This window comes from Callospermophilus lateralis, chromosome 3, assembly GCF_048772815.1.
Source record: "Callospermophilus lateralis isolate mCalLat2 chromosome 3, mCalLat2.hap1, whole genome shotgun sequence".
In the NCBI taxonomy this organism is placed as follows: Eukaryota; Metazoa; Chordata; class Mammalia; order Rodentia; family Sciuridae; genus Callospermophilus; species Callospermophilus lateralis.
The window spans coordinates 197,437,999-197,452,160 of NC_135307.1; positions in this window are offsets into that span (position 1 = coordinate 197,437,999).

Here is a 14,162-nt window from a genome sequence, read left to right on the forward strand (position 1 = left end):
AGCGTACTGATCCTGGCAGGGCACTGGGGAGAGCAGCCCCAGGGGCCTCTCAGCGGCCGGGAGCTCCGCGTGATGGGCAGTATGGGCCCAAGCACCCAGCCCTGTGGCCACCTGCAGGAGCCCCCACCGTCCGGTGGCTGCTGAGCTTTGCTTCAGTGTTGCTTGCAGACAATTTCCCAGTGCTGAGGTCACTCTTCCACAAGCAGTGTGCCTGAGTGAAGGGGGCAGCCAGCCCTCAGTGTGCCTTGGGAAAGAAGCCTTCAGTGGCAGTGTCCCTGGCAAGGTCATACTGACCGAGAAGCCACTGAGCACTCCAGTAGCATAAAATACTGCCGGTCCAATTAAATTACTTAATGCATTTAACATTAACTACCACCCTCAGAAACTGCAAGCAATTCCCATTTCCCTCCTTCCTCAGGCTTGGAGACCCTCCAGCCAGGTGGAGACAGGAGATGCACCTCCGTATTTTCCTTTAAGAGGACGCCCGGCCCCTCCCCAGCACAGGTGCCACAGGGACCTCGCTGTCTAACTGGAGAGGCATTTAAGTCCACATAGACTGGCCCTGTGCCCAGCACCAGCTAAAACCAACAGGGGCGGTGGGGATGTCGGGGCTGCTCTCCTCACATTGTTGACTTCCCTCCTGCCCAGAGCCAGGGCAGGATGGGTCTCCAGGAGCTGCTGGAACAGAGGACACTGGGCCAGCAGCATGAACAAGAAATGCCCTCCCAGTCCTGCGGGCTGCGGTCAGGTGTGGGCAGGCGGGCTCTCCCAAGGCCTTTCTCTTTGGCTTGCAGATGGCCCCCTTCTGGTCTTCTCACGTGGTTGTGCGCGAGTGTCTGTCCTGGTCTTCGCATTAGACTCCAGTTGTGCTAGAGTAAGCCACCCAATGGCCTTGCTGTGAGACTCAATGAAGTCTGTAGAGACTCCAGCTCCAGTCAGGGTCAGACTCCAAGGTGCTGGGCGGGATGTCAACATGTGTGCTGGGCACACAATTCGACCCATACAGTAGGGCTCCACATTCCCACCTCATGTAGCAGGGCTCCACTGGAGACTGTCCTGAGGCTCCCTGGACACTGCCTTGGCCCCTGGCTCACAGCAGAGGCCCCTTGTGCAGGGAAGAGGCCTGTGCAGGAGTCGTGACTTGTCAGATGGAGGTGAAGGCCTTGTGCTTTGGCCCCAGTTGGGACATTCTGAGAGCTCTCCCAGGTCCAGAACTCCGAGGACCACCCTCCACAAATCTCCCCCTCGTGCAGTTTGCAGAGTTCTGGTCTAAGGCGGCCCTAACCCCTTCGAAGATGTGTTCCCTGCAGCCCTCACGCTCCCGAGAGACCAAGTCTTGTCAGAGACTCTCCCTATATTAGAAAGGAAAGAAAGCCTGATCACAGGCCATATGCAGCATTGCCTGTGGCTCAGGACCTCAGAGTAGCACCAGGTAGACTGACAGTGCAGGCCAGTCTCCCTCCTGGCCCATCTGTTGCTGGGACAGGCAGGGACTCGGGAGACAGATGGACACTTCTGGTGAGGAGGTGCCCTCTGAACTGGCCTGGCTCTTCTCTGGCTCCTTAATTAGCACCCCCTGCCCACTGCCCTGACCCAGCCTGGGCACATGGTGTCTGTAAGGAGCCATCTCTGGAACTGGCCCTGATTGGCAGCTTCTGGGCAGCTCTTGCAGAGACTGAGGCAGCTGCTGCCTCTTGGTGCGCCAAACCCTGGGCTCAGTCAGTGAGTCCAGAGAGTTAGGGGAGGCGCTGAGGACAGACAGAGCAGGGCGGCCAGCCCAGCCCTGCCCAGCCTGCAGGACAGGCCACTCTCCACAGTAGGCCACAGAACTTAGTTTACTTACAGAAAATGAAGGGTAGAGAAAGGCCCTGGGCACGTCCACAGTCCTGGTGCTGGCAGGTCCTGTTCAGGGCCACCCCACAGGGCAGGGACAGGTGCCCTGTGCCCATGGCCCGGCATCCCGCCCGGGAGGCGTGGCTCTCTTGTGGCCTCGCCTCGCTGTTCGCAAACTGCATCTTCCTCTGGTGCGGAGAGAGTTGGGTGTCTGTTTGCTTGCGGGCAAGATTCAAAGGGTTTGAAGAATAAATGTTTCCCTAAGTTTTAGCTGACATTCAATTTTAATGACTTTCTAAACAAAGTAACCACTGGCTGCTCGCTGGCTGGTGTCTGACAGGTGTTGTGCCCATGTGGGAAGCTGCTGCTGAAAACGTGTTCCTAGTCGCTCATAAATAACAGGCACTTGGCCGCTCCCTTTGTAGGTGGCACTGCCAACAGCCAATTTGTTCCTCAGAAGTGGCCACGCTGCCTGTCAATCAGCTCTTGCCGCAGGCACTTTTTGGTGATTAGAAGCCCCTTGGAGAGTGAGAACTCCAAATTAGTTTTAAATAAAAAATAAGAATATTCATGCTGCTGAACATCTGAGGGTGCAGAACGATGAGTCCAGACCGGAGGCAGGTCCGGCTGCCGTTGGGGAGGGGCCGCAGGCCAGGCCCACCGGGGGTCCCAGGGGCCAGGCGTGGGTGGTGGCACACAAAAGACCGCCAAGGCAGGATGCCAGGCCGGCACTCCTTGTGCAGGAGGGAACACCGTCCCGAGACAGCCACACGAGAGTGCGGCCCTGGTGGGGGACTAATTGGCAGGCTGGCGACGGGAGGGTTTCATGTCCCTGTGCCTTTGCTGGTACATAAAAGCTCCTCGGAGGAGCAGCGAGGGAGACGTGCCGGTCTCCTTGAGAGGAGAACAAATGTTCCCTTTGAAGAAGTCACGGTGAACGGGCCAGTGTCAGAAGGAGCAGCCCCGGGTGGCCACTTGGCAGTCCTCCCTGGGACCCTGGTGGCCAGGCCCAGCTGGCTTGGTCCTGTGTGCCTCCCTCCATCTGGGGTGAGTCATGGCCAGCTGCTGTCCCCTCTGCAGTTCAGGTGCTCACCAGGATGCTCTCCTCTGCTTCAGGCCCTGTTTGAGGGGCCAGTGTTCGGGTCCCAACCAGACGCCATCCTGCCCAGCCCATGAACCACAGGAATGAGCCGCACCAGGGAAGGCGTGTCCAGCCTGGGCCAAAGGAGGCTGTGCTGGTTCCCCAGGGAGGTGAGGCCAAGGAGCAGTGAGAGCACAGGGCTTTGGATCGTAGGTAAAGTCCCGCTGCCTCTGTGCACCGGGCACAGGAGTGTTTCAGCAGAGACTGGAGAGAGCTGGCTGCAAGGAAACCTCTGGAATCTCCTGCCATAAGTTCTCCAGAAGGGTCGAGGCATGAGGGCCGAGGTGGATTCAGGGGATGCAGTGGTCAACCCACCTTGGGTCACGGGGCGGGCGGGGGTGCCCTCCTCTCCTCCCAGAGCCTGTGGACAGAGGGTGTAGGCAGGCGCAGGGCTGGGGTCTGCAAGCTAGGTGAGGGCTGGGAGGAGTGGGACTGAGGGCCTGCTGAAGCTGTGAGCAGGTCCTGGCAGCCTGGGGACAGTAGAGGGCCTGGGCAGTCGGAGAAAGGGATGGCTTAGAGCAGGACAGGCCCAGGGGAGCCAGGAGGCCATGGGGCAGGGAAGCTGGTTTTGGCCCCGACCAGTAGGCATGATGCTCCGAGTCAGGCCAGGCTCCTGGATGGGACCAGTGGCCCAGCCCGAGTTTCCCCCAAACACACGTTACCCCCTGCCCACCTCTCTGCCTCCTCCCAGGAGGGACCTTCCAGCGGCCACAGCTTCCCCTTGGTCCAGGATCTGCCCTCCAGGTGTGGCCTGACACCCACAGCCCGTCCTTGCTGCAGTGCTTGCTAGCCTGGCCTGGCGCATCCCAAACATACTCCCCAGTGGTCTGGGGCAGGGGACAGGAGCCTGGAGGAGGCCATGTGTTTAGACTGGACACAAATGAAGTGCCCTCTGCGTGCCCTGTCCAGCCTATGGCCACGGCCCCCTGGCCATTTTTCGGGCTGTTGCTCTTGTCCTCCCTGGCTCCCGCTCTGGGGAGTCGGCAGGGGAACTGGGTGCCCTGTGCTGCTCCTAAAGGGGTGGAGAGGCTGCCAGTAGAAGCAGTGACCTCTGAGGGTGACCCCAGAGGGGGTGAGGGGAACGCCTCCTGCCTGCCCTCGTGGAGCACCAGTCTGTGGGGCCACAGGCCCTTGGCCTCCTCAGGCCTCACAGGGCTGGCCCGTGCCTGCCCCCGGCCTCCCGCCTTGGTGTTCTCCCTGGAGCAGGGCTACTGCCTCCTCCTGCCCACCCTTGGTGCTGGCCACTGCAGCCCAGCTGGGGTCCAGGTTCAGACCCAGGCTCAAGGCCTTGTCTGTGGAAGTTACAGACTCGGCCAGGGACAGGCCCACTTCCTCTTTGAGCCTCAACCTGTCCACAGCAGGGCTGGGCAGGCAGGGGGGTTAGGTCCAGCAGGGGAGCTGCTGTGGGTCGTCCCCAGGGCACCGTGGGAAGACTCCAGGTGGTGGACATGCTCACTGATGGTTCAATCTAGCCAGAAGGCGCCTGGCATTATTCTGCCCAAGCTCCCTGTGGTCCACCTGACATTGTCCTCTCCCCCCCCGAGCTGCCTCTAGCCTCCTGGGCACCCCTGAACCCCTCCTCCAGGAAGCCCTCCTCCTCCGGCTGCTCTCTACTCCCCGCCAGGCTGCTGCCCACTGGATTCCACCAGGCATGGCCAGGCGCCTGGACGCAGGGGCCTTTGCCCTCTGTGGCTGAGGCTGCTACGCCAACATCCACATTCTTTTCCTGGGAACTCAAGTTTTTAAAAATTGTAAAATGCAAAAGTGTGAACTTGACCTTGGGGGCCAGGGTTGAGGGTGTGTGGAGTGGTGCCCAGGACCTGTGCACTGGTAGCACTGTCCACCCACACCTCCTCCACTTGCCCCAGACCTATGGTGCCCAACAGCAGCAGTCCCAGCCCCCACCTGACCCGTGGCCTGACACTTGCCGCTGCCCCAGGCTGGACGACGCTGGACATACGCAGGGAGGAGGCGTGCTGGGCGGTTTCCTGTGCGGCTTCCCACCCAGCAGTGTTTCAAAGTCCACTGTTGGGGAGTGGGGTGTGTCCGCACAGCTCCTTCCCAGGACTGGACAATATCCCACTGCTGGTGGACCTTGCTGGGTTTGTCCACTCCCTAGCCATGTACTTGGGCCGGCCCCGCCTCCTGCACACTGTGCACTGTGAAGCCCTCGAGGGTCTGTGGCACAAGTATGTGAGTCCCTGACCCCTTGTGACTGTGTTGTGTTCCCCGGGTCTCTGGTGGCCTTTGGCTGCTGGCAGCTCAGAGGGGGCTCCAGTGGCCCATCGATCCTGCCCCTGGCAGTAGCACATCCAGACCTGGGCCGAGAAGAGCAGTTCCTGCCAGGGCAGCGCCCGACTCTTACCATGGCTGCCCTGCCTCCCCGTCAGGGCCAGGTCTCTAGCACAGCGCCGGTGGTTCTTTGCTTCAGTGGCTGGGTGCAGCCCTGCCTGACACCCGTCTCCAGCTAAGCCCCTGTCACACTACTAAATATTTCAGCAAAGGAAAAAATTTTAAACGTGTGGCCAGATGTCCAAGTTGACAAAGTGCTTAAGGCGTTTGACTGATAAAAAGCCCGAGCCTCGGGTAGATGGGATTGGAAACCTGCCCGAGGCGAGTGTGCCATGTTAAGAACATCCCGGGCTCTTTTGTGTGGGCTCAGCACACAGAGGTTTGAAGCTAGCGTCCATCTGTCACCGCCGCGCGACCTGACATTCAACAAAGCCGGATCGAACCTGGAGCGGCCGCTGCTGGGCAGCAGGCCTGAGTGGGACCACGTGGCTGGGAGCTGGCTCAGCACAAAGGAGGCCCCATCAATATGCATGAGCCAGGATGCTGGCGGGAGCTTGGCCATATTGGTGGAGAGGACCCGGCAGGGCCTCTCTGTGGCACTGGCTACGGCTTTGCTCCTCGGAGATGGACTGCTGCCTGGCACTGCCTCCTGGGCCCGCAAGGGCATCGACAGGATGGGTGGAGCCTGTGGAGGTCAAACTTCTCTCCTGCGCACAGGGTTGGCATGACCCAGGACGTGCACGCAGTCAGACACCTCCCCAGACTGTGAGGGAGAAGGGAGAGAGAAGGCCCAGGCATGGAGGCCTGGAGGGGCTAAGGCCCATGGATGCACTCACCTGCTTCTCACTCCAGCTCATCTAGCAGAGAAAGAGCTCGCCTCCAGGCAGGCCGTGCCCCACACAGAGGCCCCGGGGACTGGCGAGGACCTGGGACAGGCTGTGCTCCACACAAGTGCCCTGAGGCTTCTGATCAGTCTGCTTTTTCTGTTTGCACCATGGACGTGCGGACGTGGACCGCAGTGATGGTGGTAGTAATGATGGTCCGGCATCCCTCCTGTGGCACCCTGCCTCCTCTCCCCTGACCCTGACACAGACCACCAAGACTAGCCCAGTGTCTCTGGCCTCCCACAGACATGCCCAGCCTGGGTGGGGAGTGGGCTCAGCTCTGGAAGGGCCTGATACCACGAGGCCTGGCTCTGCACCCTGCTCTGGGAAAGGAGGCCTGGTGCATCTGCCTCGGTTGGTTGATGCATTTAGCCCCAGGATCTGCAGACCACTGTCCAGAGTGAATCCTGAACCTCAGACTGGCCCCTGGGTCCACAGGGGTCCCAGAGCCCTCAGATGGTGGCCTCCTCTGCCCACACTTACCACACGGTGGGTGAACACATCCTGCTTTCTTGACTTCCCAAGGTGAACCTAGGACTTCCAGACCTGGAGACAAAGCAGCCCTGTTCACAAGGTGCTCAGGTGAGGCGCTCAGGTGAGGTGCTCATGTGAGGCAGCCCCTGCTCAGGAGAGATGGCCCCGGGCCAGCCCCACGGTCTCAGAACCACTATGTGTCAAATGCCATTTGGCCTGGTCAACGCCTCACTGGCTCTGGCCCAGGCAGACACCCACTCACCTGGAGTCCCTTCCCAGAGGCACCCTGGGTCATCCACAGGAAGTGATGCCATGGGAGGAGCTGTCCAACCTGTGTCCAGCTTTCTGCTGGGCCTTGTCTGTCAGTAGACCCCTCTCCTGACCTGGGCCTGACCAGCCAGGCTGAGGGCAGGAAGTTGGAGTGCAACTCTGCTGCTGGCACCATGTTGATGAAGCCTGGGGGTGCAACAGGGTGCAGGTGGGCTGGCACAGGTGGGTAGGTAGGCAGGAGTGTAGGTGGGCAGGCACAGGTGGGTAGGTGTTCAGGTGGGCAGGGTGCAGGTGGATAGGTATACAGGTGTGCAGGGTAAAGGTGAGTACGTGTTCAGGTGGGTAGGTTCATAGGTGGGCAAGGCACAGGTGGGTAGGTGTTCAGGTGGGTAGGTTCATAGGTGGGCAGGGTGCAGGTGGGCAGGGGTGCAAGTGGGCAGGCACAGGTGGGCAGGATTCAGGTGGGCAGGTGTGTAGGACAAGGTGGGCAGGGTGCAGGTGGAAAGGTGTGCAGATATGCAGGGCACAGGTGGGAAGGGTTCAGGTGGGTAGGGCACAGGCGGGTAGGTGTTCAGGTGGGCAGGGGTACAGATGGGCAGGCACAAGTGGGCAGGGGTGCAGGTGGGCAGGAGTACAGGTGGGTAGGTGTTCAGGTAGGCAGGGTGCAGGTGAGCAGGAGTACAGGTGTGCAGGAGTACAAATGGGCAGGGTGCAGGTGGCAGGGTGCAGGTGGGCAAATTCACAGGTGGGCAGGGCACAGGTGGATAGGTGTTCTATAGGCAGGGTGCAGGTGGGTAGGGACATAGTTGGGCAGGCACAGGTGGGCAGGGTGCAGGTGTGCAGGGGTACAGGTGGGCAGGACACAGGTGGGCAGGAGTGCAAATGGGCAGGGTGCAGGTTGGTAGGTGTGCAGGTGGGCAGATTCACAGGTGGGCAAGTTCACAGATGGGTAGGGTGTAGGTGGGCAGGGTGCAGGTGGGCAAGTTCACAGGTGGGTAGGTGCTGGGCAGGTTCACAGGTGGGCAGATTCACAGGTGGGCAGATTCACAGGTAGGCAGGGTGCAGGTGGGCAGGTTCACAGGTGGGTATGGATGGCAGTGGGCAGGGGTGTAGATGACCAAGCGCAGTGAAGGTGGTTGTCAACCTGGCGGAGACGCTGCCCTGTTGGGTGGTTGTCTCAGCTGGGAGATGTTTCCACAGGAGAAGATCTATTCATGCCCACGTTGGGATCACCTTTTCTGAGTGGTGTGTGAATCAGTTTCTGTGAGCCTGATCATGTCAAGCATTCTGATGTTGCATTAAGGGCCCACACTTCCTGGGGGTTTGCAGACCCAGGGGGCAGTGTGCTCTGGCCCAGCCTAGATCGAGGTCTTAAAACCCATTTTGCAGACCAGGATGCTGAGGTCAGCTTGTCCAAGTCTCTTGACCATTGATCCAGACCCTGGTTGTGGCTGTCCCAATTTTCTGCTCCCGGTCAGGCTAGAGGGATGAGAACTCAGCAAGACCCTGTCTCAAAATAAAAGTTAAGCCAGCCTGGGGATGTGGCTCAGTGGTAAAGAGTCTGTCAAGGGGCATTTTGGTATCCCAGGATCTGAAGTCTTCTGTCCATCGCATGGAGGGAGGGTACAAACCTCCAGCATCCCTTCAGAATGTTCTAGCAGAACTTTTGCTTTGTTTTAAAACAATAGAAGCTTAAAGTAAACCACACAAAGGAAACTTAACATGGTGATTTCTATATGGGACCCAGCATGGTGCCCCGTGATATGGTGGTCAGTGGGTTAAGCCATTAAGTTAATTAACATGGGTGTTTATTATTGCTCGTAAGAGACAATCTTGGTGGGCAGATGAAACCAGCCTAGCTGTGTCTCCCCTCCCAAGCATTTGGGCAGGGCGTCTGGGGACAGGGGACTCAGTACAGATAGGTAGGGACACAGAGATGGAAAGCTCACCCTCGAGGGGCCGGCAAGTGCCACTCACACCAGCCACACTCAGCGTGCAGGATGCGGGTAGACAGGGCTTCTGGGCAGGTGGACCCGACCCCAGACAGCATGGGTGTCAGCCGGCTCCTGAGGGGCCTGGAGAAGCAGATGTGCCACTCAGCAAAGAACATGAAAAGAGTGGATGAAGGAGACTGGTACCCCTGGGGACATCCTCATGCAACTACAGAGGCCGAGTCTCAGTGTCCAGTGCAGACCTGTCACTATTTTACCTGTGGTGGGGAATCTCTGGGCGTTTCCTGTAAGTCGTTGTCAAGGAGCTACTCCAGTGTGATGGCTTTAGAACAGGCACCTTTTCTGTTTTGGGGGCAATCCTTCTCTTGAGAAGGTGTGGTGGCCTTCTAGTAAATGGGGAAAACAAGGCACAAGGGTTGCTAGGCAACTTCCAGGCCAGCCTGGGCAACTTAGGAAGACCCTGCTCAAAATAAAAGTTAAGCAAGGCTGGGATGTGGCTCAGTGGTAAAGTGCCCCTGCGTTCAGTCCCCGGCACCAAAACACAGGGCTTGAATGCCCACACTCCGCAGCTTACTGTTGGAACAGCCTGCGCCCGATTCCTGGCTGGATGCTGAGGCTCCCTGGCCACTGAGGTGCAGCCCATGGACAGCGCTCTGGCCCTCTGGCGCAGCCTCCTCCTGGCGTTCCGACATGCCCACCACCTCTGGGTGCCTTGGTGCTCCACGTTGGGTCTCCTGAGCAGGGGAGTGCTTGGCACTTTGCTCAGGGCCACATCTTCCTGGACAATCAGGTATGGGCAGGTTTGCCAAAGCAACAGCTGCCAACTTTCCCTGTGAGGCCCCAGTCCTGATGGGAACAGGCAGGGGACGGGTGCTCTGTGGGGAGGCTCAGGGGGAGGCCCTGCGGGTGTTCTGCCCCCTCACCTGGGCAGCAGGATGAGGGGGGTTCCTAGGCGTGTGAAGTCTTCCTGAGCATTCAGCATGCACCCTGCTGCCTGATGCCACAGTCCCCACAACCCACAGCGCGGCTCCTGGGCAGAGGGCAGAAGGGCCCTGAGGGTCCAGTGTCCCTGCTGCTTGGCTTCTGGGGCCCAGCTGGCTTGCTCACTCTGGGGGTTCCTTTGGGGGAACAAAGTTACAGAAGAAAGCCGAATGTGTCATGTGCCAGCTGTCCCTGTGGATTTAGGGGGTGTGGTGGCTGCCCTTTGACCCTGTCCCCACTGAGGCTGGGACTTCTCATCATGGGCAGGTAAAGACTAAGGGAAGTATTAAACTCTTCCCTGTCCATGGGCTGCATGACCTTCACACAACCTTGGTGAACCTCCAGGGACCCTGCCTGGGTCACTCAGCAGGAGAGCTCAGCCTTCACCCTCTCAAGGCTGCCACTCCCTCCCTGGGAGGACCCAGGAAGGGGACCCTGCAGTCCTGGGGGGATGGAGTGCCCTCGAGGGGAGCGCCAGGTCACTTTAGAGCAGAGATTTCTTTGTTCTCCTGTGTTTGAGAAGCCCCTCTGGGGAGGAGACTCTGGAGTCTCAGGAGGAGTGGCCGCTGCGGGACTCCAGCCGTGGTCCTCAGGCTCCACGCTCCCACCTGGCGCCTGGCCGGTACTCCTTCTCCCCCCTCCTTCCACCTCTGCTCTTGCTTCTGTATCATCACTAAGATGAACACGCCCTGGTGTGAAGAGGGCATCTCCATGGTCCGTGATCCAGCCTGCCGACTTCAGCTGGGGCTGCTGGGACTTTGTACCGCAGGACCACGTCCCTCCGGGGACTCCACAGAAGTCCTCCTCACCTCTCCTGCACCTGGAGAAGGCTGGCCACACCGCTCTCTGCTGTCTGTCACCCCTGCCATGTCAGTCTGTCCCTGAGTCCCTCTTACTCTGGCCAGGGTGTGTGTCAGGACCCAAGCCTCAGCCTGGTCACCTGTGTCTCCATAGGAGGCAAGATGCACAGGTTCTGCAGATTAGGATGTGAACCTTGTTCTGGAACAACTGAGCCCCTGAGCCTGAGGACCAAGGTGGCCGGAGACTGAAGACAGGCAGACAGGTCCAGGGCCACCAGGGAGCGACCTGCTGGAGCCGTGGAGATGGAAGTGTGGTCCTGGGTGGTGTGAGAACAAGTGGCTCCCTCCAATTTGGGTGAGAAGGAGGGGTGTGTGTATTGGTCCCCCAAGAGTGACCCCATCCAAGACAAGAGCACCTGACTTACCTCAAGCAATGCCAGTCGGGTGTCCGCCGAGGCCAGGGCCTGTGTAGATGCTGCATGCCCGCTCTAGTGGCATCCTGGGACACCATGCAGGGAGCACCGGCCAGGGTGACTCAGGTAGCTCACACAGCTAACGGTGGCTGCCTGCAGATCAAGCTGGACCCATGCAGACCTACCTTCTGGGGCCACCTCTCAGTCCACTACTTTCTTGCTTTAATTAGGAACACTCCCCGTGGTGGTGGAGGAGATGCAGAGACAGCTCCAGCAGGTGAGAAGTCCCCCACGTCCAGGCTGCACCCTGCTCGCTCGCTGGGGTCTATGGGACAGCATGGGTTCCTCCTAGAGGCTGCAAATGACCCCCCTGCTGAGTGTGGCCACGGTGTTTTCTGCCCCTGGTGGGCTCTTGCCATCCTGTTAGCTGTGTGGACAGCATGGCTCAGGCTTCACACGGGGCCTAGCTGGGCTTAAGGACAGAGCCCCACAGCAGAGCACTCAGCATCTTCCCAGGAGAGAACAGCCTGGCTGCCTCTCCACAGAGGCTGAGTGGACGCTGCTCCCAGGAACAGGACAAGGGTGACCTGTCACCACTTCCCAAAGCAAAAATGTTCAAATGGAAGTGTGTGCAAGCATGCATGTGTGGATGTGTGTGTGTGCACTTGCTTGAGTGGATGTATGTGTGTGCATCTGTGAGTGAGTGTGTATGTGTGTTTGCATGTGTGTGCTTTAGTGGTGTGTGTGTGTTCATGAGAGGGTGTGTGTGTGACGTGCATGTACACATGTGTGAGTGGGGGGCTGGGCATGTATGCATCTGTGAGTGGGTGTGTGAGGATGTGCACAGGCATGCTTGAGTGGGTGTGTGATTGGGCATGTGTGTACATGTATGTGCATGTGAGTGCATGTGTGGGTGTGAGTGCATATGTGGGTGTGAGTGCATGTGTGCAGGTGTGAGTGGATGTGTGAACATGAGATTGGGTTATATACGTGTCTTGAGGTGTGGGTGGGTTTATTGAAGTGTGCAGATGTGTGAGTGGTTGTGAATGGGTATGTGCACAGATGTGCATATGTTAGTGGGTATGCACATGTGTGAATGGATGTGTGCACATGTGCATTTTCAATTGGGTATGAGTGGTTTTATGTACATGTGCATACTCATGAGGGGATGTGTACATGTGTGATAGAATGTGTGGGTGTGCATGCATTTGAGTTGGTGTGTGTACATACGCATATGTGTGAGTGGGGTGTGTGCAGGTGTTAGTGAGTATACATACATGCGCTCATGTGTTAGTGTTGGTGTTTGAGTGTTCATATGTGTGAGCAGGTGTGTACTTGTGTGTGTGTCCAAAGCATAGGTGGGTATGTAATAGTGAGTGTGTGAGTGTGCATGCATTTTTTAATATGATTGTGGGTGAGTGTGCACATGTGTGGGGGGTCTGTGTGTGCATGGACACATGTCACATGTGGATGTGTCCACACCTAAAATTTTTAATGATTTTGGAATACGGGCTTCATATTTCATTTTGTGCTAGGGCTGCAGATTCCATGGCCAGGCCTATCCCAGGAAACCTGGGGGGCAGGCATGCATGTTATCTTTTGGAGGAAGGGTTATCAGGTGGGTCTCCACTGGGTGTTTCAACCATAGGAGTTTTCCTAGTTAATATGACTTGGGGATTTTGGGGGCTAAGTGTATGTGTGAAGGGGAAGGCAGGGGGCAGATGTTGCAAATAGCACAGGAAGCCCAGTGAAATTTGAATTTCAGATGTGCAACAATAAATACAACTTTGGCATATATATGTCTCATGTAGTACGTGGGATTTATTTGCTGTTTTTAAATCGCACCTTCCTAGCTGGGTGTATCTGGGCAGGTATCAGGCAGTAGTCTCCAGGAAGGACTGGGCAGAAGGCCCCATTGGGCCTTGAGACTGTTCGCTTGTGCAGGAGCACTGCTCCTGGGTGGAGTGGGCCTTCCCTGCACCCAGAGAGCCTTCTAGGCAGGCTTCTTTCAGAGGCCTGGGGAAGAGCGACGCCTGCCCTGGCCCTCAGGTTGCAGTTAGTATGTGTGATGTGTGGAGAAGCAGGTCACCCTTGCAGATCCGCGCCCAGCATGCAGGGCAGCTGCTTCTGTCCATCTGGATGCTGATCTGCTGATCTGCACCTCCGTTCAAGGCTCAGCCCAAGGCCTCACCCATCCATGTCTGCTGGTCTCTATTTAATGAGCGATTTTGGATTAAAATGGGAGTCAGCAACAGGGCAGGGATCTATATTTATTCTCAGCAAAATGAAAATTACAAAGATGTACTTAGGGTCATTACAGGAAATCTAATCACATGCATCCTATCGCGCCTGAGGGATAACTGCGCTGCCACAGGGGATTACGAGCGCCTCCCTGGAACGCAGCCCCCGGCACAGGAGGGGCCCCCATTAGGCTGGAGGGGCCTTTGGGGTCTCCAACAGGGCACTGTTAATCGCTCCTGAGGACTTGTTTGGCTTATTAAAGACTTCTCCACAAAGAAGCACAACAGAGGAGAAAGTTGAGACAAGATGTGAGAAGAAGCAGGCAGGCCCAGGCCCCGCGAGGCCTGTGATCCCAGCAAGGGCAGGAGGAACCCAAGTTCAAGGCCAGCCTGGGGCACTTAGGCCCTCAGCAACTTAGTGAGACCCTGTTTCTTTTCTTTTTTCCTTTTTCTTTTTTGATTGTTAATTGAATTATCAAACCTTCTATGGTGTTTTTTAAAAAATATTTATTTAGTTGTAGATGAACACACAGTATCTTTATTTTTTTTATGTGGTGCTGAGGATGGAACCCAGTGCTTCACACCTCGAGGCAAGTGTTTGACCACTGAGCTACAGCCCCAGCCCGAGACCCTGTTTCAAAATAAAAAATTAAAAGGGCTGGGGATGTGGCTTAGTGGTTGGTTAAGTGTCCCTGGGTTCAATCCCTGGTAACAACAAAAACATTATGAGTAGGGAAAAGCCCCCATCTTCCCACCTCACAGATGTAGCTGGAGGCTGGGGGTGCATCCCTCTGGCCCCGCTCCCTCCCCTGGCCCCGCTCCCTCCCCTGGCCCTGCTCCCTCCCCTGGGCTGGATTCTGAAGCACCTGCTCATTTGCTCTG